The sequence below is a fragment of the Scyliorhinus torazame genome, chromosome 5 (assembly GCF_047496885.1).
Source record: "Scyliorhinus torazame isolate Kashiwa2021f chromosome 5, sScyTor2.1, whole genome shotgun sequence".
Taxonomy (NCBI): domain Eukaryota; kingdom Metazoa; phylum Chordata; class Chondrichthyes; order Carcharhiniformes; family Scyliorhinidae; genus Scyliorhinus; species Scyliorhinus torazame.
Genome location: NC_092711.1, coordinates 175,084,918 through 175,093,606, shown reverse-complemented (window position 1 = coordinate 175,093,606; position 8,689 = coordinate 175,084,918). Strand labels below are relative to the sequence as shown.

The window sequence follows — 8,689 nt, the reverse complement described above, 5'->3', positions numbered from 1 at the left end:
GGGGGGGGGGGGGGGGCACGCCAACCGCCGTGATTCCCGCCCCCGCCGAATATCCGGTGCCGGAGAATTCGACAACCGGCGCGGATGGGATTTACACCAGCCCCCGGCGATTCTCCGACCCGGCGGGGGGTCGGAGAATCTCGCCCATGGTTGTTGCACAAAATCAAGACTCAGTCTTTATGAGTGATCTTCATGAATGGGCAGAGTGTGAAATACCCAGGTTTGCGGTGCCAAGATGCACACGTCCCAGGGGCTGTGCCGTGGGGCACCTTGCCCTATCCCTGACCATTCGGGGGCATCCATGGCCCAGGAACCCCTCGGGTACCGTGATGCCTGGCCCATGTCTGTGTGGGGCCAATACTCATCGGCGTCCATGTGACCGACTGGGGAGTCGCTTAAATCAAGCTTTAGATAGGGGGTCCTTCCCGTTAACGGGATGGAGATTGGCCTTCATCCGGCCAGTGGGAATAGGCCGGTTAGATCGGAAACCGATTGGCGCTTGGTGCCCAATTTCGGACTCTCCTGCGATCTAACTGGTGCCCTTGGATTCGCGCCTTGCGCATCGTGGCCATTCGATCGTGCCCCGATTCTCATTTGCTGTAAAAATGTCAAAGGTTAATTGCTGTGTACAAAGAAAGTGCAATGAGGATAAATGTACTGGCAAGAGAGACCTTCAAACTCTGATTAGCCTCAACATTTGAAACTGTATGAATAAGGGTTTGTATGGAATCAGATAAAGTAATAGTATGAAACAGTTCTATTGTATTCCTGTCTGAGATAATGAGAAGGTGGAGTCAGTAATTGGGGATCCAATTAAATTAATCTAGTGTCCAAATTGACCAATTATCATGTCACAACAGACCCAACTCTGACGTGAGGTAATGGTCACTTTGGGGATAAAAGTAGAGGTTCTGAAGATCTTCCTTGTTGGCCAAGTACTGAAGACTCCTGAGGCCGAGTTCCAAATAAATTACTGTGAAAGAAGGAGCTAGACTCCCGAGGCTGAATTCCACAAGAATTACTGTCAAAGGAGCCAGAGAGGGTTACGCTTCTACAGACTGATCACCCACATGAAGTTGGAAAAGTCAATGTCTTAAACTTGTTCAGTAAACATTTTCATTTAATAAACTTATTTTTAAATTTACTATCCAGACAATTCTGATTTTGTCTTAATTGGTTAAAGTCTTGTCTGAACCAAAGTGAATTTATTAAATCGCAAGTTGGGTGTGGCTCAAATCAATAAAGTTCCAGATAACAAGATCAGAAAACATAAACCTTCAATTCAAAAAATTACATGTCTATAGCGCCTTTCACAACCACAGAACGTCCCAAAGTGCTTTACAGCCAATGAAGTTCTTTTAAGTGTAGTCACTGTTGTAATGTAGGAAGCGCGGCAGCCAATTTACACACCGCAAAATCCCACACACAGCAAATGATAATGAGCAGATGATCTGTTTTTAGTGATGTTGATTGAGGGATAAATATTGACCAGGACACCGGGGATAACTCCCCTGCTCTTCTTCAAAATAGTGGCTGTAGGAACTTTTGCATCCACCTGAGAGGGGCAGACAGGGCCTCAGTTTAACATCTTGTTTGGAAGACAGTGCAGCGCTCCCTCCGTGCTGGGACCAGGAATGTTGGAATTGGTTTTTGTCCACAGGTCCCTAACTGGGTCTTAACCTTCTGATCCAGAGGTGATAGTGCTGCCCACTGACCTATGACTGACACTAGCTAGAAAGGAAAAGTTACGCTTTAAAACCCTCCACCCTTTGCCTCCGATGCCTAAATCTAATAATTAAAACCCAGTATAAATAGCATATATTTCACTGACAAATGTTGAAGTGTTGATTTTGAGCCACAAGTTTTAACTTCTCATTTCCTCCTCTGCCCCTTTCTGTCTCTGTCGCTTGTATCAATGACAGCCAGGTGACGGAGCTGAGGGCTGAATTTAGCTGAGAAATACAGGAGCTGTGCCTCATTTGGGAAACTGCCATGGACGTCGCACTAATAGAGAGACAGGAAGGTGCTGGAGGACTGACTGGGAAATGGACCTCCAACCAATTGTTACATTGGTCACTATTCCGATCCCAGACCAGACCCCAACAGAGGCTCGGATACTGGACCAAAGCCCCAATATTTCAGTTTATTTGTCAGACTGTGCGGAAAGAATGATTCGCTCCAGGAGTGATCGCATGAAGAAATAGGGCTTGGTTATTTTTAAAATAAAACTTTCTTATGACTACAATTTAAACTTTTTAACTTCACACCCAAAAACAACAGCTTACAATTACCCATTTAAACGTCACTACTCAATCTCCCATTAAACAACAGGAAAAGAAAGATACAGCTCTCAATCTATCTTACTGTGGGAGAATTGTGGACCCAGAATTCAACTCCTCTCTCCAAATCTTTCTCCAAAAACTGCTCTCTAAAGACTTTTTAAATGTCTTTCTGCCTTCCTCGGTTCCACCCAGCAATGCCCTCATCTCCCCAAGCTGGAAAACAAATGAGCTCTGACGGTTGCAAAGTACAGTAATTCCACAAGTACTTTCCCAGTCAAACCACAGTCCATTAGCCCAGACTGAAAACACATTCCTTTGACAATTTCACCTTCTGGCTACTAAAAACACCCAGGCCCTGCAAAACAGGATCCTTCTTTAAAATAAAAAAAGGGCCAATGCAGTGAACCGCACTCTAACCCCACGCTTTTAACCCTTAAATTGCCCAATACATTTATAATCAAATTTTCCTAAAATCTTCCAATCGTCACACCTCCCCCTTTAAAAAGATGAACCAGCGATGTACGCAGATGGCTTTATTTTTCTAAAAACTTTTTGAATTTTAAACATTTCTTATGATTACATGAAATGAAATGAAAATTGCTTATTGTCACAAGTAGGCTTCAAATGAAGTTACTGTGAAAAGCCGCTAGTCGCCACATTCCGGCGCCAGTTCGGGGAGGCTGGTACGGGAATTGAACCGTGCTGCTGGCCTGCCTTGGTCTGCTTTCAAAGCCAGCGATTTAGCCCTGTGCTAAACCATGCTAAGCTATGTGCTAAACTAAACATGCAACTTATACTCTGTAATATCGTTTTACATTTTTCAACAGGCAAACATACATGCGAGTGTAGTAAGTATAGTCCATTTTAGTCTTCTCACATGTCACCATCGCGAGCATAAATTTATCCACTCCTAGATTTCCAAAGACTGGGACGCCCTCCAAGATTACACAAGAAAAGCTTCAACAATTCAGTGATATGTAGTTGCCTGGCTCTGACAGCAGAATTCTTCACTTGATGGTCAGACAGGTTGCTATCGATGCTGCAGCATTCATCATCTGTTCTTCACATTTATCAGCTGCTTTGTATTCTGTGTCTGTTGAGGATAGCCAAAAATAATTGGCAATAGATGCAGGTGAGATGTTTCCCCGGGTTGGAGAGTCTAGAACCAGGGGACAGAATTTCAAAATAAGTCACTTTGGATCGGTCTCGGAGGAGACATTTCTTTACTCAGAGGGTTGTGAATCTTTGGAATTCTCTACCCCAGAGGGCTGTGGAAGCTCAGTCATTGAGTGTGTTAAAAGCAGAGGCTGACAGATTTCTAAATACCAATAACATGAAATGAAAATCGCTTATTGTCACAAGTAGGCTTCAAATGAAGTTACTGTGAAAGGCCCCTTGTCGCCACATTCCGGCACCTGTTCGGGGAGGCTGGTACGGGAATTGAACCCTCATTGCTGGCCTTGTTCTGCTTTACGAGCCAGCTGTTTTAGCCCACTGTGCGAAACCAGCCCCTACACAAAGGGATATGGGGATAGTGTGGGGGAAAATGCATTGAAGTGGATGATCAGCTATGATCGTATTGAATGGTGGAGCAGGCTCAACGGGCTGAATGGCCAAGTCCTGCTCCTATGTTCCAATTATACAAAGATAGGAAGGAAAGTAAATTGTGAAGTGGACATAAGGAGACTAAAGTGATATAGATAGGTTAAGTGAGTGGGGAAAAAAATCAGCTAAATGGAGAATCATGTGGGAAAAGGTGTAATTGTCCATCTGGGTAGAAAGAATAAAAAAAGCTTATTATCTAAATGGTGAGAGATTGCAGAGCTCAGATTCAGAGGGATCTGGGTGTCCAAGAGCATGAATCACAAAAGGCGAGTATACAGATACAGCAAGTAATTAGGAAAGCTAATAGAATGTTATTGTTTATTGTGAGGAGAGTTGAATACAAAAGTAGGGAGGTTATGCTTCAGTTGTATAGGACATCGGTGAGACCACATCTGGAGCACTGTGTACAGTATTACTCTCATTTAAGGAATGATGTAAATGTGTTGGAAGCAGTTCAGAGAAGGTTTACTGGACTCATACCTGGAATTGGAGGCTGGTCTTATGAGGAATGATTGGACAGGCTGGGCTTGTGTCCAATGGAGTTTAGGTGAGTTGATTGAACTGTAAAAGATCCTGAGGATCTTTGACAGGGTGGATGTGGAAAGGATGCTTCCTCTTGTGGGAGAATCTAGAAATTGGAGTCACTTTAAAAGTAATAACTTGCCCATTTAAGGCAGAGGAGAACTTTTTTTCTCTGAGGATCGTGAGTCTTTGGAACTCTCTTCCTCAAAGGGCAGTGGAAGCAGAGTCTTTGAATATTTTGAAGGCAGAGCTGGATAGATTCTTGGTAAGCAAGGGGGTGAAAGGTTATCGGGAGGGTGGCCGGTATGTAGATTTGAGGTTACAATCAGAGCAGCCGTGAACTTATTGAATGGTGGAGCAGGCTCGAGGGGCCGAGTGGCCTACTCCTGCTCCTAATTTGTGTGTTATCACATCCTTTATAATAGATTGTAGCATTTTCCCTCCTACTGATGTCAGGTTAATGGGTCTGTGGTTCCCCGTTTTCTCTCTCCCTCCTTAAATAGTGGGGTTACATTTACCACCTTCCAATCTGCAGGAACCATTCCAGAATCTGTAGAATTTTTGAAAGATGATCACCAATGTCTCCACGATCTCTACAGCCACATCTTTCAGCACTCTGGGATGTAGAGCATCAACTTTGTGGGATTTTATTAACTTTCAACCCACATGAATTTCTCCAATACTACTTTGTCACTAATACTAATCTCTTTCAGTCCCTATTGCTCACTAGTTCCTTGGTTCCCTTGAGTTTTTGAGAGATTTTCTGTATCTTCCTCCATGTAGACAGACACACATTGTTTAGTTTCTCTGCCATTTCCTTATTCCCCATTATAAACTCTCCTGTCTCTGCCTGGAATGGACCCACATTGGTTTTTGCTAATCTTTTCCTTTTCACATTTCGATAGGAGCTTTTACAGTTCTCCCCAGTTTGCTCTCAGATTCTATTTTTTTGGTTTAGCAGTTTCTTGGTCCTCCTTTGCTGAATTCCAAACAAGTTCCCAATCCTCAGGCTTACTACTGTTTTGGCCACTTCAAGAGGCGCTTCCTTTGATCTAATGGGATCTTTAACTTTGATTTGTGTTCCTTAAAGGAATCTAGATTTGCTGTATTCTGGAAAATGAAAGTCACCAAAGGACCATGGGCTGCTCTCCCCTTTGAGAGAGAGAGAGCTTACTGGTGATGACTTACTTGAGGGTCACCAGACTTCAGGTGAGGGGCAATGTTGAGAAGGCTGGGCCTTCATGGATAACCTCTGTACGGGAATTGAACACATGCTGTTGGCGTATCTCCGCATCATGAACCAGCCAACTGAGCTAACTGACCAGCTGGTAAATATGTAACATTTCCTTTAATATTAGCTATTCTCTGTTTCCCAATCCACCTCAAACAACTTGCCACTCTGCAGGGGCTGTTTAGCACAGGGCTAAATCGCTGGCTTTGATAGCAGACCAAGGCAGGCCAGCAGTACAGTTCAATTCCCGTAACAGCCTCCCCGAACAGGTGCCGGAATGTGGCGACTAGGGGCTTTTCACAGTAACTTCATTTGAAGCCTACTTGTGACAATAAGTGATTTTCATTTTATACCCTCGTAGTTTTCTTCTGTAAGGAACACCCAAATAAATTAAACAGGAAAAAACATTTAACCACCACAGTCCATCTCCATGGCAAGGTGGCGTGCTTTGGGGGTTCCAAACAGAAATAGGAACTAAATATCTTCAAACTTACAAATACTCTTTCAGTCTGTGATCCTCGTGAAATTTAGAACCAGGCAATTGCAACAAATATCAAAGACCATCAGCCCACTGGCGGCAATGTCGTGAGACCGGCCAGTCCAGTAGAAAGAAATCATCTGACCATCTCCATTGACCAACTATCAGAATGAACAAAATGCAGTCCTGGATGTCATTGAAGCAGAAACAATAACAGAATCCAACCCCTGTAATCAATTGTGAATTTGGTGGCGAATCAGCAGGTGCGATGAATCACAGATTTCTTTCCCAGGCTGAGAGCACGAGTGGCCTTTATCCAGTGTGAAGTCGTTGGTGTGTCCACAGGCTGGATGAGTGAATGAATCCTTTCCCACACTGAGAGCAGGTGAACGGCCTCTCCCCAGTGTGAACTCGCTGATGTGACCGTAGGCTGGTTGAAACTCGGAATGCCTTCCCACACTGAGGGCAGATGCATGGCCTCTCCCCAGTGTGAACTTGCTCGTGTGACTGCAGGGTGTCTGACCGAGTGAATTTCTTCCCACACTGAGAGCAGGTGTATGGCCTCTCCCCATTATGAACTCGCTGGTGTTTCTTCAATATGGATAGCTCAGTAAATCCCTTCCCACAAGCAGAGCAGGTGAATGGCCTCTCTCCAGTATGAACTCGCTGATGTTTCACTAGTACGGATGAAACACGGAATCCCTTCCCACACTGAGAGCAGGTGAATGGCCTCTCCCCAGTGTGAACTCGCTGATGTTTCTTCAGGCTGCATAACTCAGTGAATCTCTTCCCACACTGAGAGCAGATGAACAGTCGCTCCCCAGTGTGAATTAGCTGATGATTCCGCAGGTTGGATGAATCACTGAATCTGTTCCCATATTGAGAGCAGGTGAATGGCTTCTCGCCGGTGTGAATTCGCTGGTGTGCCCGCAGGTTGGATAACACAGCAAATCCCTTTCCACACAGAGCAGGTAAAGGGCCTCTCCCCCATGTGAATGCATCGATGAGCTTCCAGCACAGATGGGGATCTGAATCCCTTCCCACAGTTCCCACATTTCCACGGTTTCTCCATGTTTTGGGTCTCCTTGTGTCTCTCCCGGTCGGACAATCAGTTGAAGCCTCCTGCACAGAACACGTGTACGATCTCTCCCCGCTGTGAATGGTGTGATGTTTTTTTCAGGCTATGTAACTGGTTAAATGAATGAATGAATGAAAATCACTTATTGTCACAAGTAGGCTTCAATGAAGTTCCGGTGAAAAGCCCCTAAGCTCTTTCCACAGTCAGTGCTCTGGAACACTCACTCGGGTGTGTGTGTCTCGGTGCTTTTCCAGTCACACTGATGATTAAAATATTTTGAAGCCAACAGAACAGACAAATATTTCTCCTTCTAGATTCAAAGGCTGATGATATTCAGGTCCCAAGGAATAGAGTGGCTCCGCCACATCGAGAGGTTACGTTTGAGATTTCTGTCTATAATTCCTCTTCTAATATCCTATAAAAGGAGTTTACAAAATGAGTTTACAAAAGTGTAGGATAGAAATTCAGAATCGACAACTCTCATTTCTATGGAACATTTTTTCCTCTCTCATTCCCCAATACCGAGTCTCCAAAAACTACCCCATACGTCATCTTCAGGGAGCGGATTCGGAGGGGCGGAGTGACAGAGCTGTGAGCATTGAGAAAGAGACCATTCTTTTAGCCAGACAAATAAATGTGTCAAACTGAGGGAGCAAAGGATGTCAATGTCTTTGAGAGAGAGAGACCTGGGCCAAGCTTTCCAGAGTCTGCACCCTCCCTGGATTCACTTCCTTTCCCTTCAGTTGCTGCAAGTCACCAATTGAAGGTGAGAATGAGAAAATAAAGTTTTACTCACAGATGTTGGAGACGGGAGGAGGTGTGAAGCTCAAGCTCATTCTGAGTGAGGAGCAGCAGCTTTGCTGGGTCGGAATGAGCAGGTTAACAAGCTCAATTTCCAAAGTCCGCAGGCAGACAATGAAGGAACTCTGATTGGCAGGCGGAGAAGAGTCCTTCCGGTCCTCTCAGTTTGCCATTGGTCAATACCCCTGCATGTGGGTCAAGGGGCGGGGCCTCCCCGCACATGCGCACCTACACCGCCCTTTGAACATGCGCAATCCTGGACCTCGGGGGAGATCACCGAGCGGCTTCTCACTCTGGCGGGAGCAATCAGCCAGTTGCCTGGAAACCTTGTCTGGAGGAGGTGTCGGGGGAGGGGGAACAATGGGGACGGGACTGCGCACTGGAACCCGCAGACGTCACCGTGGAGCAGAGTGATTTGGTATTGGTTGATTCAGGCACGGCTCCGTTGTGACGTCACAATTCGGAAGTTGGACAATGAGTTTCAGACTAAAACTTCCTCCTCATCTGGGAGCTCAGTGTTTCCCCCTTTCCATTTCCTTTCTCATTCTGGGGAGACATTGGTGACTTGCAGCAACTGTAGGAAAGGAAGCGAATCCAGGGAGGGTGCAGACTCTGAAAAGCTTGGCCCAGGTCTCTCTCTCTCTCTCTCTCAAAGACATTGACATCCTTTGGTCCCTCAGCTTGACACATTT

At 45.3% G+C, this 8,689-nt stretch overlaps 1 long non-coding RNA gene across 1 annotated transcript; it reads right to left on the bottom strand.

Annotated features, from left to right (window-relative positions):
• Positions 1-1,099: 1,099 nt before the first annotated feature.
• LOC140422410 (uncharacterized) lies at positions 1,100-8,211 on the bottom strand. Its single transcript, XR_011947438.1, has 2 exons — positions 7,993-8,211; positions 1,100-7,611 (listed from the first exon to the last, which is right to left on the bottom strand). It is a non-coding gene; the product is annotated as an uncharacterized lncRNA (long non-coding RNA).
• Positions 8,212-8,689: the final 478 nt, after the last annotated feature.